At 41.1% G+C, this 16,912-nt stretch overlaps 1 protein-coding gene across 2 annotated transcripts in view; it reads right to left on the reverse strand.

Annotated features, from left to right (window-relative positions):
* ITGA8 (integrin subunit alpha 8) overlaps positions 1–16,912 on the reverse strand; it is a 194,916-nt gene that overhangs the window by 166,504 nt on the left and 11,500 nt on the right. The window lies entirely within an intron of this gene.

Consider the following 16,912-nt stretch of genomic DNA (forward strand, 5'->3'; position numbering starts at 1 on the left):
TACCTGGAATCCCCTTGGTCCAGGAAGCACAGCTTTCTAGGCATGGCTTGGCTGGAAACTTGAAGGATTCCAGGTTCCTGGTTTTTAACTGAGTAACATATGTCTATGCAGCCACAGAAAAAATACCTCAACACAGCTTTATCCACACTTGGCAGATGTCAGCATGAGGGGACCATCTGAGTAAAAACTCAACCCAATTATGACACACTTCAGGTCTTAATAAAAAGCAAATATCTTTTCTTTCACTCCTGTTGCCAATCGACTTATTTCCCACGTGGTTCTAACCACATGGTTCTAACTGTACTTCCTCAGTAATGGTTAATGAATTTCAAAAAGACATTTATACTAAAGCATCTTATTAGTATGTGTTCTCTTTGGTATGCATTTTGCTTTTCCCTCCTTGACTCTATAATGAATGCATTACAAATGAACTTTTAACTTCTATTAAGTGAGGCCAAAGTATAAATGCAATTAACATTCCGTTGAGTTTACATGTGACTACAGACTTTTCAAAGAAAGAAACTATATATATATATATATATATATTTAGTCAATCAAAACATGACACTTTGAAACGTCAGAAGAAAATTGTGAATTTCCTTCTTTAAAATATTATGCTTTAGACGTTTCTGAACTTTTAAAATATAAAAAGCAAGTTCTGGAAATCCTCACCTAAAAGGCACACAACAGGCAAAGAACTGGAGCATCTTACAGATTAGAGCATAACGTTGAAAACATAAACACTTCTGGGACTTCCCTGGTGGTCCAGTGGTTAAGAATCCTCCTTGCAATGTAGGAGATGCAGGTTTGATCTTTGGTCAGGGAACTAAGATCCCACGTGCCGTGGAGGAAACAAGCCTGCGTGCCGCAACTACTGAACCTGTGTGTCTGAACACTGAACAACTAGAGAATCTGTGCACCTCAACAAATGATCCCGCATGTCGCAATGAAGATCCAATGCAACCAATAAATATTACCAAAAGAAAATATAAACATTTCTATTTGTGTCTAGGCAAGAAAGATCATCCCTGGAGAAGGGAATGGCTAACCACTCCAGTATTCTTGCCTGGAGAATTCCATGGACAGAGGAAGCCTAGTGGGCTAATAGTCCATGGGGTTGCAAAGTTGGACACAACTGAGTGACTTTCACTGTCAGACCATTTTTCTAGATTCCACATATATGTATTAGTATTGGATACTTGTTCTCTTTCTGATACTTTGATCTGCAGGCAGTGACCTTTCTGACCTTCCCAGCCCCAGTCTTTCCAATGATCCAACATATACTTCTCAGTCTGCATGAAATTCCTTCCTGGCTATAATACTCTGTGCTTAGTCATTCAGTCATGTCTGACTCTTTGTGACCCCATGGACTGCAGCCCACCAGTCTCCTCTGTCTGTGGAATTCTCCAGGCAAGTATACTAGAGAGGGTTGCCATGTCCTCCTCCAGGGGATCTTCCCAATCCAGGGATTGAACCCAGGTCTCCTGCATTGTGGGCAGATTCTTTACCATTTTAACTATCAGGGAAGCCCAAAGTGGTTTCTATTTGCTGACCAAACTCCTGTGACATGAGGCAATGCATTTCAGATCGGACCACACATCCCTCTGAAGCAGAAGGATGGCATAGGTTACCTGAAGTGCATTGTCAACTCCAGAGAACTCTTGGAAGGGCCAGTGGGAGATGGTGGAGCCATTAGTTACCAAAGCAATTCTCTCCTTGGTATATCCCAAACTAAGCCAAAAGCTAGAGGAAAGTTTTATAGTGACTGCATGTGATCTACAGCTTCTGAAGTGCCAGGAGGGGCGAATTCGCATTTAGAAACAAACCCCATTCTTGCCAGAGATGCTCACAGTGCTCAAACAAACCTTGTGCACAACAGCATCCAGGGACCCCACAGAGACTGAGATAGAACTGTCTTTGAGCACCTCCTGTGGAGGTATGCATCGGCAGTGGTCTGCCACAGGGACAGGGGCTCTGGGTGTGGATATGGCATAAGTCCTCTTGGAGGAGGTCGCCATTAACCCCACCATAAGAGCTGCCAGAACTTACACAGGATGGGAAATTGATTCTTGGAGGGCACAACAGAACCTTGTGCAGCAGGACTCAGGAGAAAGGAACGGTGACCCACAGGAGACTTGCCTGTGGGTGTCTGGGAGTCTCCAGAAAAGTCCTGGGTTGGTGGTGGCCTGCTGCAGGGTTGGGGCACAGACTGTAGCACTACATGTATGGAATCTTTTGAGAGCGGTCATCATTATCTATATTACCTCCACTATAGTTTGGCCCCAGGCAAATAGCAGAGATGGAACACAGCTCTACCCATCAACAGAAAATTGGATTAAAGATTTACTGAGCATGGCCCTGCCCATCAGAACAAGACCCAGTATCCCCCTCAGTCAGTCTATCCCATCAGGAAGCTTTCATAAGCCTCTTATCCTTCTCCATCAGAGGGCAGACAGAATGAAAACCACAATCACAGAAAAGTAACCAATCTAATCACATGGACCACAGCCTTGTCTAACTCAATGAAACTAAGAGCCATGCCGTGTGGGGCCACCCAAGACGGACGGGTCATGGTGGAGAGTTCTGACAAAACATGGTCCACTAGAGAAGGGAATGGCAAACCACTGCAGTATTCCTGCCTTGAGAACCCCATGAACAATATGAAAAGGCAAAAAAATAGGACACTGAAAGATGCCCAATATGCTACTGGAGATCAGTGGAGAAATAACTCCAGAAAGAATGAAGAGACGGAGTCAAAGCGAAAACAACACCCAGTTGTGGATGTGACTGGTGATAGAAGCAAGGTCCGATGCTATAAAGAGCAATATCACATAGGAACCTGGAATGTTAGGTCCATGAATCAAGGTAAATTGGAAGTGATCAAACAGGAGATGACAAGAGTGAATATTGACATTTTAGGAATCAGTGAACTAAACTAGACTGGAATGGGTGAATTTAACTCAGATGACCATTATATCTACTACTGCGGGCAAGAATCCCTTAGGAGAAATGGAGTAGCCATCATAGTCAATAGAAGAGTCCGAAATGCAGTACTTGGATGCAATCTCAAAAACAATAGAATGATCTCTGTTCATTTCCAAGGCAAACCATTCAATATCACAATAACCCAAGTCTATGCTCTGGCCAGTAATGCTGAAAAAGCCGAAGTTGAATGATTCTATGAAGACCTATAAGACCTTCTACAACTAACACCCCAAAAAGATGTCCTCTTCACTATAGGGGACTGGAATGTAAAAGTAGGAAGTCAAGAAACACCTGGAGTAACAGGCAAATTTGGCCTTGGAGTACAGAATGAAGCAGGACAAAGGCTAAAAAAGTTCTGCCAAGAGAATGCACTAGTCATAGCAAACACCCTCTTCCAACAATATAAGAGAAGACTCTACACATGGACATCACCAGATGGTCAACACCAAATCAAATTGATTATATTCTTTGCAGCCAAAGATGGAGAAGCTCTATACAGTCAGCAAAAACAAGACCAGAAGCTGACTGTGGCTCAGATCATGAACTCCTTATTACCAAATTCAGACTTATATTGAGGAAAGTAGGGAAAACCACTAGACCATTCAGGTATGATCTAAACCAAACCCCTAACGATTATACAGTGGAAGTGAGAAATAGATTTAAGGGACTAGATCTGATAGACAGATTGCCTGATGAACAGTGGTTCATGACATTGTACAGGAGACAGGGAGCAAGATTATCCCCAAGAAAAAGAAATGCAAAAAAGCAAAATGGCTGTCTGGGGAGGCCTTGCAAATAGCTGTGAAAAGAAGAGAAGCCAGAGGCACAGGAGAAAAGGAAAGATATACCCATTTGAATGCAGAGTTCCAAAGAACAGCAAGAAGAGATAAGAAAGCCTTCCTCAGCGATCAGTGCAAAGAAATAGAGGAAAACAATAGAATGGGAAAGACTAGAGATCTCTTCAAGAAAATTAGAGATACCAAGGGAACATTTCACGCAAAGATGGGCTCGATAAAGGACAGAAATGGTACGGACCTAACAGAAGCAGAAGATATTAAGAGACGGCAAGAATACACAGAAGAACTGTACAAAGAAGATCTTCACAACTCAGATAATCACGATGGTGTGATCACTTTAGAGCCAGACATTCTGGAATGTGAAATCAAGTGGGCCTTAGCAAGCATCACTACAGACAAAGCTAGTGGAGGTGATAGAATTCCAGTAGAGCTATTTCAAATCCTAAAAGATGATGCTTGTGAAAGTGCTGCACTTAATATGCCAGCAAATTTGGAAAATTCAGCAGTGGCCACAGGACTGGCAAAGGTCAGTTTTCATTCCAATCCCTAAGAAAGGCAATGCCAATGAATGCTCAAACTACTGCACAATTGCACTCATCTCACATGCTAGTAAACTAATGCTCAAAATTCTCCAAGCTAGATGTGAACTGTGAACTTCCAGATGTTTAAGCTGGTTTTAGAAAAGGCAGAGGAACCAGAGATCAAATTGTCAACATCCATTGGATCATCGAAAAAGCAAGAGAGTTCCAGAAAAACATCTATTTCTGCTTTATTGACTATGCCAAAGCCTTTGTCTGTGTGGATCACAAGAAACTGTGGAAAATCCTGAAAGAGATGGGAATACCAGACCAGCTGACTTTCCTCCTGAGAAATCTGTATGCAGGTCAGAAAGCAACAGTTAGAACTGGACATGGAAAAACAGATTGGATCCAAATAGGAAAAGGAGTACGTCAAGGCTGTATATTGTCACCCTGCTTATTTAACTTATATGCAGAGTACATCATGAGAAATGCTGGACTGGAAGAAACACAAGCTGGAATCAAGATTTCCAGGAGAAATATCAATAACCTCAGATATGCAGATGACACCACCCTTATGGCAGAAAGTGAAGAGGAACTAAAAGCCTCTTGATGAAAGTGAAAGAGGAGAGTGAAAAAGTTGGCTTAAAGCTCAACATTCAGAAAACAAAGATCATGGCATCCGGTCCCATCACTTCATGAGAAATAGATGGGGAGCCAGTGGCAGCCTTTATTTTTAGGGGCTCCAAAATCACTGCAGATGGTGACTGCAGCTATGAAATAAAAAGACACTCACTCCTTGGAAGAAAAGTTATGATCAACCTAGACAGCATATTAAAAAGCAGAGATGTTACTTTACCAACAAAGGTCCATCTAGTCAAGTCTATGGTTTTTCCAGTAGTCATGTATGGATGTGAGAGTTGGACCATAAAGAAAGCTGAGCACCGAAGAATTGATGCTTTTGAACTGTGGTGTTGGAGAAGACTCTTGAGAGTCCCTTGGACTGCAAGGCGATACAACCAGTTCATCCTAAAGGAAATCAGTCCTGAATGTTCATTGGAAGGACTGATGTTAAAGTTGAAACTGTAATACTCTGGCCACCTGATACAAAGAACTGACTCATTTGAAAAGACCTTGATGCTGGGACAGATTGAAGGCAAGAGGAGAAGAGGACGACAGAGGATGAGATGGTTTGATGGCATCACCTTCTCAAAGGACAATTATTAAAATATATATTGGGAGTTTGGGATTGACATGAACACACTGCTGCTGCTGCTGCTGCTGCTGCTAACTCGCTTCAGTCATGTCCGACTCTGTGCAACCCCATAGATGGCAGCCCACTAGGCTCCCCCGTCCCTGGGATTCTCCAGGCAAGAACACTGGAGTGGGTTGCCATTTCCTTCTCCAATGCATGAAAGTGAAAAGTGAAAGTGAAGTCGCTCAGTCGTGCCCGACTCTTAGCGACCCCACGGACAGCAGCCCACCAGGCTCCTCCGTCCATGGGATCTTCCAGGCAAGAGTACTGGAGTGGGTTGCCATTGCCTTCTCCGATGAACACACTACTATATTTAAAACAGATAACCAATAAGGACCTACTCTATAGCACAGGAAACTGCTCAAAGTAAATAAATGAAAATCCAGATGGTTTTTTTTCAAAGGAAGAATCAATAGATTTCATATGTAAAAGAGTCCCCAAGTCAATAAGAGAAGAAGACTAAATTTCAATCGAAAATAGGTCTTAGGACCTAAACAGCTACTGTAGGGAAGAAGAAATCAGATACTTCATAAATTCATGGAGCGATCCTGAATCTCAAATTAAAACCATCACAAAAAGAAATTCCCCTTATCTATAAAATAAGACTACTGTTCAACTATTAAAACATGTATTGGGAGTTTGGGACATGAACACATTGCTATATTTAAAACAGATAATCAACAAGGACCTACTCCATAGCACAGGAAACTGCTCAATATTTTGTAGAAGAATTTGAAAAAGAATAGATACAGGTATATGTACAACTGAATCATCTGGATTTTCATTTATTTACTTTGTTGATAGTCTCCTGTCACTTCAGTTCAGTGCAGTTGCTCAGTCGTGTTCAACTCTTTGTGACCCCATGGACTGTAGCATGCCAGGCCTCCCTGTCCATCACCAACTCCTGGAGTTTGCTCAAACTCACGTCCATTGATGAATAACAACATTGATAACTGAAACTAACACAACACTGTAAAATTAACTCTACTTCAATCTAAAATTAAAAAAATACATATATATGACAGATTTAGATGCATTAATATCAAATATTGTCTATAAAATATATTTTCGTATTTAGCTTTTCTGAGCCTTTAAAGAAAAAGCACAGGAAGATACAAGGTCTTATGTAACAAACACTTGTATTCCCACCAGGTAGAACTGAACACTAAAGTTTTTTCACAGTTACAGACATCCCAATACCCTTTGACATCTATCTCCAGTTCTACTCCCCTCCCCCTCCTTCTCCAGAGGTAGCCATCATCATGAATGTGAAGTGTATACTCCCAAACACTTAAAAAACAATGTCCAAGTAAAACACAGGACAGAGGTCTGCAGATATCCTCCATAAAGGATGGAGGATCAGCACTTCAGGCTTTGTACTCTCTGTGGTCTGTCAGAACTACTCACCTCTGCCTCTGTAGCAAAAGCAGCCACAGATAATAGTTTTTAAATTTATTCATTTTTAATTGCAGGATAATTGCTTTACAGTATTGCACTGGTTTCTATCAAACATCAACATGAATCAGCCATAGGTTTACCCATGTCCCCTCCCACTTGAACATCCCTCCCACCTCCCTCCCCACCCCACCCATATAGGTGACAATTTGTTTTTTTAAAAATTGATATGTTATTTAAAAAATGGATACGTATTTTTAAAAATGAGCTTGGCTGTGTTCCAGTAAAACTTGACTTAGGGACAAAGAAAGGTGAATTCCATGTAATTTTCATGTGTCATTTACATATTACTCTAAAAATATTTTCCCCCAATCATTACAAAATGTAGAAACTATCCTTCACTTACAGATAGACAGAAGCAGGTGGTGGATCAGATTTTGTTGTAGTGTGTCAACAATTTACTGTTGACAAACTATTCTTTTGTGTTCTTTTGAACCGAAAAAGGTAGTATTATACTATCTGTATAGAAGAGGGTCTAATTGTGTTTAACATTCAATTTTATGTTTTGGGGAGATAATCCACGTTTTGATGATTAGATAACAGGTCCAACTCATTCTTTTAAATTCCTGTGCAGTATTGTATTCCATTGAATAGCCTTCTGCATTTTATTTATCCATTCTATTTGCATATGAACATTAGGTGTTTCAGTTTTTCTACTATAACAAACAGGTGCCGTGCGATTCCTTACACCCATCTTCTGCATATGGAGAAGAGTTTCTCTCACACCAGACTAGAAATAACGTTGCCAGGTCATAGACAATCATCATATCTGTTTATCAGCTATGGCAATCGACCTCCAAAATACCCAATTTCCATGCCCACTAGCAAGGAATGAGAGAGGGACTGTCAACTCTTGCCACTGCAGGACTTTAGTCAGTCTGGAGGACTATGGAATGGTCTTTCATTTTTTCTGTTTTCATTTGCATTTCCCTGATTATCAGTAGAGTTGATCATCTTTTTATGCTTATGGACCATATACTTCTTTCTTCTCCGAATTGCTAGTTCATATCCTTTCCTCATTTCCTGTTTTAATTTTAGTCTCATTGATTGGAAGAATTCAACATATATTCTGAGTACTGATTTTTTTCCCCACATATATGTTGCTAGTATCTTCTCAATCTTTGCTAGTGTTTCAACTTTGTTTATGTGGATTGTTGTCCACCCAGAATTTGTTTTTATATAGGATGTGGCATGGGTGTCTTATTTTCAGTTGGAAAGGCCTGTTGTCTCAGCACCACTAACTGAAAAATCCATCTTTTTTTCCCCTGAATTGTTGTCATAGCACCTCTGCGATGGTACCTCTTGACATAGCTGGGGGGGTCCAGCATGACCTGGCCCCCCACCTGTCTGTCCAACCTCATCTCCCATTTTCCTAGTTTAGACACACCGCCTTTCCTAAACATGCCCAGGCTTTTCGGTCTCCTCATTGCATATGACTGTCTCCTCACTCCCACTGCCTGAAATAGTCTTTCCGCTGTTTTCTGCAAGGCTGCTTCCCTCCTGTCACTCAGGTTTTAGCTCAAATGCCACTTCCTTCGAGACTCGCTCCCTAAGCAGCTAGCTCATCCCACCCTAAGTCATTCTCTCCTGTTACCCTTTAGACTTTTCTTCACAGCACTTACCATTCATTGAGATGGTTTTATTTATTAGTTTGCCTGTTTACTGGCTATCCATTCCCTTCCAGATATACAAGAATCCCATGAACAGAGATGTCTTCTGCTTCACCTCTGTACTCTCCACTTCTAAAACAGTGCCTAACACGTAGTGGTTATTGAATTAATTACCAAACTTCCATCTATTCATTCAGAAGCTTGTATAGTATATTGTTCAGTATAATCCTTTAAATTCAAAATGTTCTGTGTGTGGGTGTGTAAATGTATAGACACAGAACTGTTCCTGATGGTTTTCTTGAAGGCAGGGAGTGTACATGTTTTATTGACTTTTTATATTTCAATTGTGTATATTTCTGTACTATTTGAGTTGTTACAGTGAACATTGTTACATCTTTGATCTAAAAAAAGAAAACCTAAAGATAAAAACCTAGAGATTTGGGGACTTCCCAGGTGGTCAAGCTTCCAATGCAGGTGGGGTGCAGGCTTGATCCTTGGTCTAGGAACTAAGATCCTGCATGCTGTGCCATGTGGCAAAAAAAGAAAAAAAAAAAAAAGAAAAAACAATCAGATCTGTAGGCTAATCTGAGTGATGGGTGGTGGCAATCAAGTAGACTTGGTTTGTCTGACATTTCTGGGCTTTGAAGCTGTCTCTCTAAATTGATAGCTTTGGTCTCTGGGCAATCAAGGTACAACCCAGTGGGTGGCTCTTTTTTCATGAGTATTAATTTCTGAGCAGGAGTGAGGGAGTGTAGGTATGGTGCACACATGGGCCACAAGCAGATTTTTCTAATCTCCTTGAGTAGAATGGGGGGAATTACACAAAGTGAGGATAGATCACCAGTAGAGAGAGAGCTGAAACCAACACAGGTGCAACCAAACTCTGTGGCAGATGGAGGACTTTTGAAAACTATTATAAAGTCCTCAGCCTTGTCCCAGAAAAACAGTAAGTTTCCCTGTAACTTCCAGTCATCACCTTCCATGTTTCACACTAGGGATTTTCTTCAAGCTGTTTCAGGAGCTGTCCAGGCATTTTTAATCAGGAAAAGGGGAAAGGAAGTCTTTAACTGTTTGTTTGTAATCTTTCCCTTGATCAGCGTATGCTATAAATGTTTCATTTAAATTATACTATCAGAGAACAAGGAATAGATCTATGTAAAATTCAAAATGAAATATTGGTAGCCAGAGAACTCTGTGTCTAAAAAAAACAAATAAAAGAAAAGAATCTGGATCAATTTTTATGCCCGGGAAAATGAAACTTCCAAATGAATGCTTCCTTATATCCCCAAACCACAATTAAAAACCATGAAAGAATACCTCTTCAGACTTTATACTCTTGATCATCTTATTGTGAATTTTCAAGTCTTTAAGGAAATACCACACTAATTCATTTATCATTTAATATTTAAAAATGTGTTATTCTTCTCCCCACCAGTTGTATTGAGATATAATTGGCATGCAGCATTGTGTAGGGCTTCCTTGTATTAGGGCTTGCCTGGTAGCTCAGATGGTAAAAGAATCTGCCTGCAATGCAGGAGACGAGGTTCAATCCCTGGGATGGGAAGATCTCTGAAGAAGGAAGTGTCTACCCACTCCAGTATTCTTGCCTGGAGAATCCCATGGACAGAGGAGCCTGGTGGGCTACAGTCCGTGGGGTTGCAAAGAGTCATACACAACTGAGTGACTCATACACACACACTGTCTAAGGTGTGTGGCGTAACGTTTTGGCTTACATGCAACATGGCATGATCACCACAATCCATTATCTCATATGGACATACACACACAGAGAAATTATTTTCCTGATGAGAGCTCTTGGGATTGACTCTCTTAACAACTTTCATCCATGCCATATAAAAGTGTTAACTATAGTCAACATGGTACACATCACATCCCTGCTGCTGCTGCTGCTAAGTCGCTTCAGTTGTGTCTGACTCTGTGTGACCCCACAGACAGCAGTCCACCAGGCTCCCCCGTCCCTGGGATTCTCCAGGCAAGAACACTGGAGTGGGTTGCCATTTCCTTCTCCAATGCATGAAAGGAAAAGTGAAAGGGAAGTTGCTCAGTCATGTCTGACTCTTAGCGACCCCATGGACTGCAGCCTACCAGGCTCCTCTGTCCATGGGATTTTCCAGGCGAGAGTACTGGAGTGGGGTGCCATTGCCTTAGTACTTACTTATTTCATAATTGGAAATCTATATCTTATGACCCACTTCTCCTATTTGTCCTGCTCCCCATCTCCCACCTCTGGTAACAACAAGTTTGATCTCTTTTTCTGTGAGATTTTTTTCTTAAGATTCTACATATAAGAGAGATCATATAGTATTTGTCTTTCTCTGAAGGACTGATGCTAAAGCTGAAACTCCAATACTTTGGCCACCTCATGCGAAGAGTTGACTCACTGGAAAAGACCCTGTTGCTGGGAGGGATTGGGGGCAGGAGGAGAAGGGGACGACAGAGGATGAGATGGCAGGATGGCATCACCCACTCGATGCACATGAGTCTGGGTGAACTCTGAGAGTTGGTGATGGACAGGGGGGCCTGGTGTGCTTCAATTCATGAGGTCACAAAGAGTCGGACACAACTGAGTGACTGAACTAAACTGAACTGATTTGACTTATTTCATTTCATTTAGCATAATGCCCTCAAGATTCATCCATGTTGACACAAATGGCAGGGGATCTCTCCTTTGTAATGGCTGAGTAATATTCCAGTGTGTGTGTGTGTGTGTGTGTATATATATATATATATATATATATATATATATATATATGTATGTATATATATACAGGGCTCCTCTGGTGGCTCAGTGGTAAAGAATCTGCCTGCTGATGCAGAAGATGTGGGTTCAAACCCTGAGTCAGGAAGATCCCCTGGAGAAGGAAATGGCAACCCACTCTAGTATTCTTGCCTGGAAAATCCCATGGACAGAGGAGCCTGGAAGGCTACATTCCATAGGGTTGCAAAATAGCTGGACATGACTTAGCAATTATACAAGAACAACAACAATGTGTGTGTGTATGTGTGTGTGTTACACATTCATCTACTGATGGACAGAAATATGTTATTCCAATGAAACATTCTATATAACTGAGTTTTATTACTTGTATCATATATGTATACTATATACAAATGTATGCATGTACACACATGTACAAATACACATGTTTTCCTGCCTTTACCTCTTAGATCAGATCTAAATATCCCACCCTCCACAATGTAGATCCCAGACCCTGCATCTGATCTTCAGATAGCCTGCCATTCAGAGAGCTCCTTCCCTGTCCCTACTGAGTCTCACTCCCAGACTTTATTCATGAAGCTGCTCTTGCAAAATTCTATTCCTCCTTATTTGCCAAATAACCCAAATTGCTTCCTTAAAAACATGCTTTAAAATGTAGGGCCATGCGTGACAAATAGTCACCCACACAGGGGTAAGAAAGTGGAGAATATATAGGACAAAATGTAGTAGAGAAATGCTTGTGACTTTAAAAAAAAAAAAAGGGGAATGGAATAGAATACAATAGAAGGTAGGGCCAAAAATTCTTTTCAAACTGAAATTCTTTGAGATTACCATTTTTTAAAAATTCAAACAATATAAAGTAAGAAAACTTGCCTAAAGAAATGTATAAAGTAGTAACTGAAAGGTCATTGGCATTCCTCCTCCATGGATACACTTGCTGTTGTTTTCTAAACCCATCCAGCCATTTAGAATTTAAGAGACTTGTAGCTCACTCCTCTAGTCTAACACATTTCTGGAAATCATGAAGCTTTTATTTTATTTTTTCATATCACTATTTAAATGTTTGGTTCCTTACATAACTAAGTAATGAATAAAGTTAAGTGAGTTGAAAGTATGCTTTTAGAATTCTAATAATAACATTCATAAATATGGCTTTGGGATAGCAATAGTAAATGTATTACAATCTTGCTGTTATACAGTTTACCCAATCATGATGAGAATATAAATGTTTTGCTACAATTATTTCCACATCTATATTGTCTTCCAGAGAATAAAGATCACATTTCCAACTTCTTGTTTTTAATAACCAATAGGGCCTAGCCAGTGTTCTTCAGACATTTGTTTCTACATCATATAGAATCATTTGAAATGTTTTTCATATGTAATTTGACTCGGGCCATATGTAAGGTTTGTTCTAGAAATACCTTCGGACTTCTGTTGGTATGACAAAAGGAATTTCTTGGATGGATGTTCTGCTCATTTACATAATACAGTTAAAGAAGATATCAAGAAATGAAAGAATCACCTCCTTCCCCAAATAAATTCAGATTTTAAATAGGACTGCCAGGCAGTCCCTGGTTGCTCCATTCATTCAGCCATTTGGCTATTACTATTTAACTTTTCTCCTTATCCCCAGCCTTCTCTGTCAACCTGCTCACTCTCAGTTGATAATTTTGCTTCTTATGTCACTGAGAAAATAGAAGAAATAAAAAAGGATCACTTTCTTCTTTCTATTACCAAATCCGCCAGCCTACTCTCACTCTGCCTTCTCTGCTCACTGAGGATGGACCACCTTTATGCTCCTCCAAAGCCAGTGCCTCCATCCGTGTAAAGTCCCACTCATCGCTTTTCATCTACTTAGGAATCTGTTTGGCACATCCCTCTCCTCCTTTAACCAGCATCATTGTTTCCCACTGGATGGAAGAACTCCTCTGAGATCACAAACACGATCTCATGTCTCCTTGATGATTACATTTCTGGAGTCCCATTTGGGGCAGAACTCCTTGGGAAAAAAAATGTCTCTATAGACTGGCTATCTCCTGCCGGTCTTCTCTCATCCTCTCCCAACACACACGGCTGCAATTGCTTTTGTCAGCTGTCAATTACTTTCTATTATCAAATCAGATGTTCACAGTTTACTCCAACTGACACGAATTTCTCTCTTTTTTTGGCTGTGCTGGGTCTTCATTGCTGCGCAGGCTTTTCTCCAGTTGCAGTGAGCAGGGGCTACTCTCTAGCTGCAGTGCACAGCCTTCTCATTGTGGTGGCTTCTCTTGTTGCAGCTCCTGGGCTCTAGAGCACAGGCTCAGTAGTTGTGGCACACAGGCTTAGCTGCTCTGAGTCATGGGGGATCTAGTTCCTGGACCAGGGATCGAACTCATGTCTCCTGAATTGGCAGGCAGATTCTTAACCACTGGTCCGCAGCAAAGTTCTCAGATGAATTTCTTTCCTGGCTTCTTGACTTCTTTTGCCTAGCCAGCAGCTTCTTCTTAGCATTGTTTACACATCCTCCTCAACACTGATTATTCTTTAAATGTCAGGGACTCTAGGACTTCCCTGGTAGTCCAGTGAAGGGGGGTCCAGTCTCCCCACAAGCCACAGCTACTGAGCCCACGTGCTGCAACTGCTGAAGTCTACATGCTTAAAGGTTATGCTCTGCAACAAAAGAAATCACTGCAATGAGAAGCCTGCACACCACAATGAAGAGTAGCCCACACTTGTTGTAACTGGAGAAAGCCTGTGCATAGCAACGAAGGCCCAGTGCAACCAAAAACAATAAATAAATTTAGAAAAAAAAATAAGATAAAAAAGTGACCTTTCCCATCCTCTCCCTTTCTCTCTTCTCTTTGCTTCACTTGTTTCCCCTCACTTCTCTTCATTCACATCAGCTCCATCAGTCATGGCCTTAAATATCACCTATGACTTCCACATTTAAATTTCCAAGCCTCTTGCCTGAACTTTAGGTTTATTTATCCAGCCTCCTATGTGATATCACTCTGATGTCTAATAAACATCTCCAGTTTCTCCTATCTGGACTCAACTGGATACTTTCTCTGAGATTTGCTCCATCCCCTGTTCCTTCTCTCAGTCCCATCCCTCCAGTTACTCAGATCAAATTTTTCTCTTTCTTCTGTACCCTTCATCTGATCCATAAAGAAAATTCTACCAATTGCACTTTCAAATCAATCCCAAATCCACCCATTTCTCATCCCTAACTGCTATCACTCAACCCAAACCATACTTTTCTCTCACCAGTCGATGGGAATGTCTCCTACCGCATCCCCTTGCTTCTGCTGTGGTTGCCTACACTCTACTAAACTGATGCTTTTTAAAACATAATCAAATTCTGTTACTTGCCTACTCAAAACCACATTTGACTGCCCATTACTCTTAGAATAAAATCCAAAGTCCTACTGACTTTTAAGGTGCTAAATAGTCTTGCTTCATCTTCTATTTTTCTTTTCCTGACTTACTTCTCTTTAACTCAGCAAGTCTTCTCCATTTCCCAAGAACACTCTTCTCTCTCAGATTTAACACTGACTGTCCTACAATGTAAAACTTCCCCCCTTCCGCTACATGGTTCTTCCTTCACTTAATTTAGGCTCTGTTCAACTATGACCTTTTCAGTGAAACTTTCTCTGACCACCATTAGTAAGCAAAATAATAGCCCTCAAGATGTCTACATGTTTTTGCCTTTTTTTTTTTTTTTTAAATTTGGCTGCTCTGAGTCCTAGCTGTGACATGCAGGATCTTTTAGTTGAAGCATGTGAACTCTTAGTTACAGCATATGGGATCCAACTCTCCTGAGGGATAGAACCTGGGGTACTTGAATTGGGAGTGCAGAGTCTCAGTCACTGGACCACCAGGGAAGTTCAGATGTCTGGATCTTAATACACCGAACCTGAGACTATGTTAGGCCGCACGACAAAAGACAATTAAGTTTGTGGATGGAATTAACGTTGCTAACCAGTTGACTTAAAATAGGGAGATGATCCTGGATTATCTGCAGGGTCCAAAGTAACAACAAAGATATTTTAAGGTGAAAGAAGGAGGTAGAAAAACAGAACCAGAGGCAGAGCAGTTTAAGAAGGACTCAAGCTGACAGTGCTGGCTTTGAAAATGGAAGAGGGCCATGAACCAAGATATGTGAGCAGCTTCTGGAAGCTGAAGAAAGCAAGAAAACAGATCCTCCCCCAGAGCTTCCAGAAGGAGCACAGCTCTGCCAGCACCTTGATTTTAGCCCAGTGAGACCTAATATTATAGACTTGGCCTCCAGAACTGTGTGATAATCAACTTGTGTTGTTCAAAGCCACAAAGTATGTGGTAAGTTGTTACAGCAGCAACAGGAAAATAATACCCCAGTGAATCAGAAAAAAGTGCATGTGTGTGTACACACACACACACACACACACACCACTCTCTGTTCCCTTTGGCCTTACCATACTTTTGTCAACTTGTCACTAGCTATTTATTGTAAATTACATAAGGGTAAGTTCATGGCCATACAAGCAGGGTCAAGGACCACAACTGCTTGTAGAGAGTTCTTAACATTTCTCTTGTTGCTGAAATTTGGTTTTACTGCTAAATCTAAGTTTACTGGCTTCCCTGGTGGTTCAGCCTGCCAATGCAGGAGACTCAGGTTTGATCCCTAGGTTCGAAGGTTCCCTACAGAAGAAAATGGCAACCCGCTCCAATATTCTTGCCTGGGAAATCCCATGGACAGAGGAGCCTGACAGGCTACAGTCCATGTAGTCAGTCACAAAACAGTTGGACACGACTTAGCAATTAAAACGACAACAAATCCAAGCTTTAATTTCAACTCTGCTGTTTCTTAAGAGAACATAGTTGACCCTTGGGCAGCTCTGGGGATTGGTTCTGGGACCCACCATGGATACCAAAACCTCAGATGTTCTCCTTTCCAGATGCCCTTATGGAGGCAGATAGTCTGCTTGCCATAATGAGGTTCTGCATCTGCGGATGCAACCATCTGAGGATCCTGTAATAATGTGTGTTAGGTGCTCAGGCATGTTTGATTCTTTGCGACGCCATGGATTGTAACTCACCAGGCTCCTCTGTCCAGGGAATTCTCCAGGCCAGAATACTGGAGTGAGTAGCCATTCCCTTTTCCAGAGGATCTTCCCGACTCAGGGATCAAACACAGGTCTCCCACATTGCAGGTAGATTCTTTACCATCTGAGCCACCAGGGAAGCCCCATAATAATGTGGTATTTACTTTAAAAAAAAAAGTCCTCCTAAGTGGAAGTGTTGTTCAGTCACTAAGTCGTGTCCTAAGTGGATTGGCATAGACCAAATCTCTGGTGTTCAAGGGTCAACTGCATTGTATAAGTAAAAATGAATTAAAGTAAACCAAAGGGAGCTTTGAGGGAAAAAGACATTCTGATTTAATATGTCACCCAAAGAGCCTGACTTAAAGGATGAAGGGTATTTAGTCTCCCTAGTCAGTATCTGTGCCAGAGACTGGACACTAGGTGGAACAAGTTGAGAATTTATTATCAGTATGCATTTCACCCATTATCTTTGCATCTATTGAT

This window comes from Ovis aries, chromosome 13 (genome assembly GCF_016772045.2).
Source record: "Ovis aries strain OAR_USU_Benz2616 breed Rambouillet chromosome 13, ARS-UI_Ramb_v3.0, whole genome shotgun sequence".
NCBI classification, from domain to species: domain Eukaryota; kingdom Metazoa; phylum Chordata; class Mammalia; order Artiodactyla; family Bovidae; genus Ovis; species Ovis aries.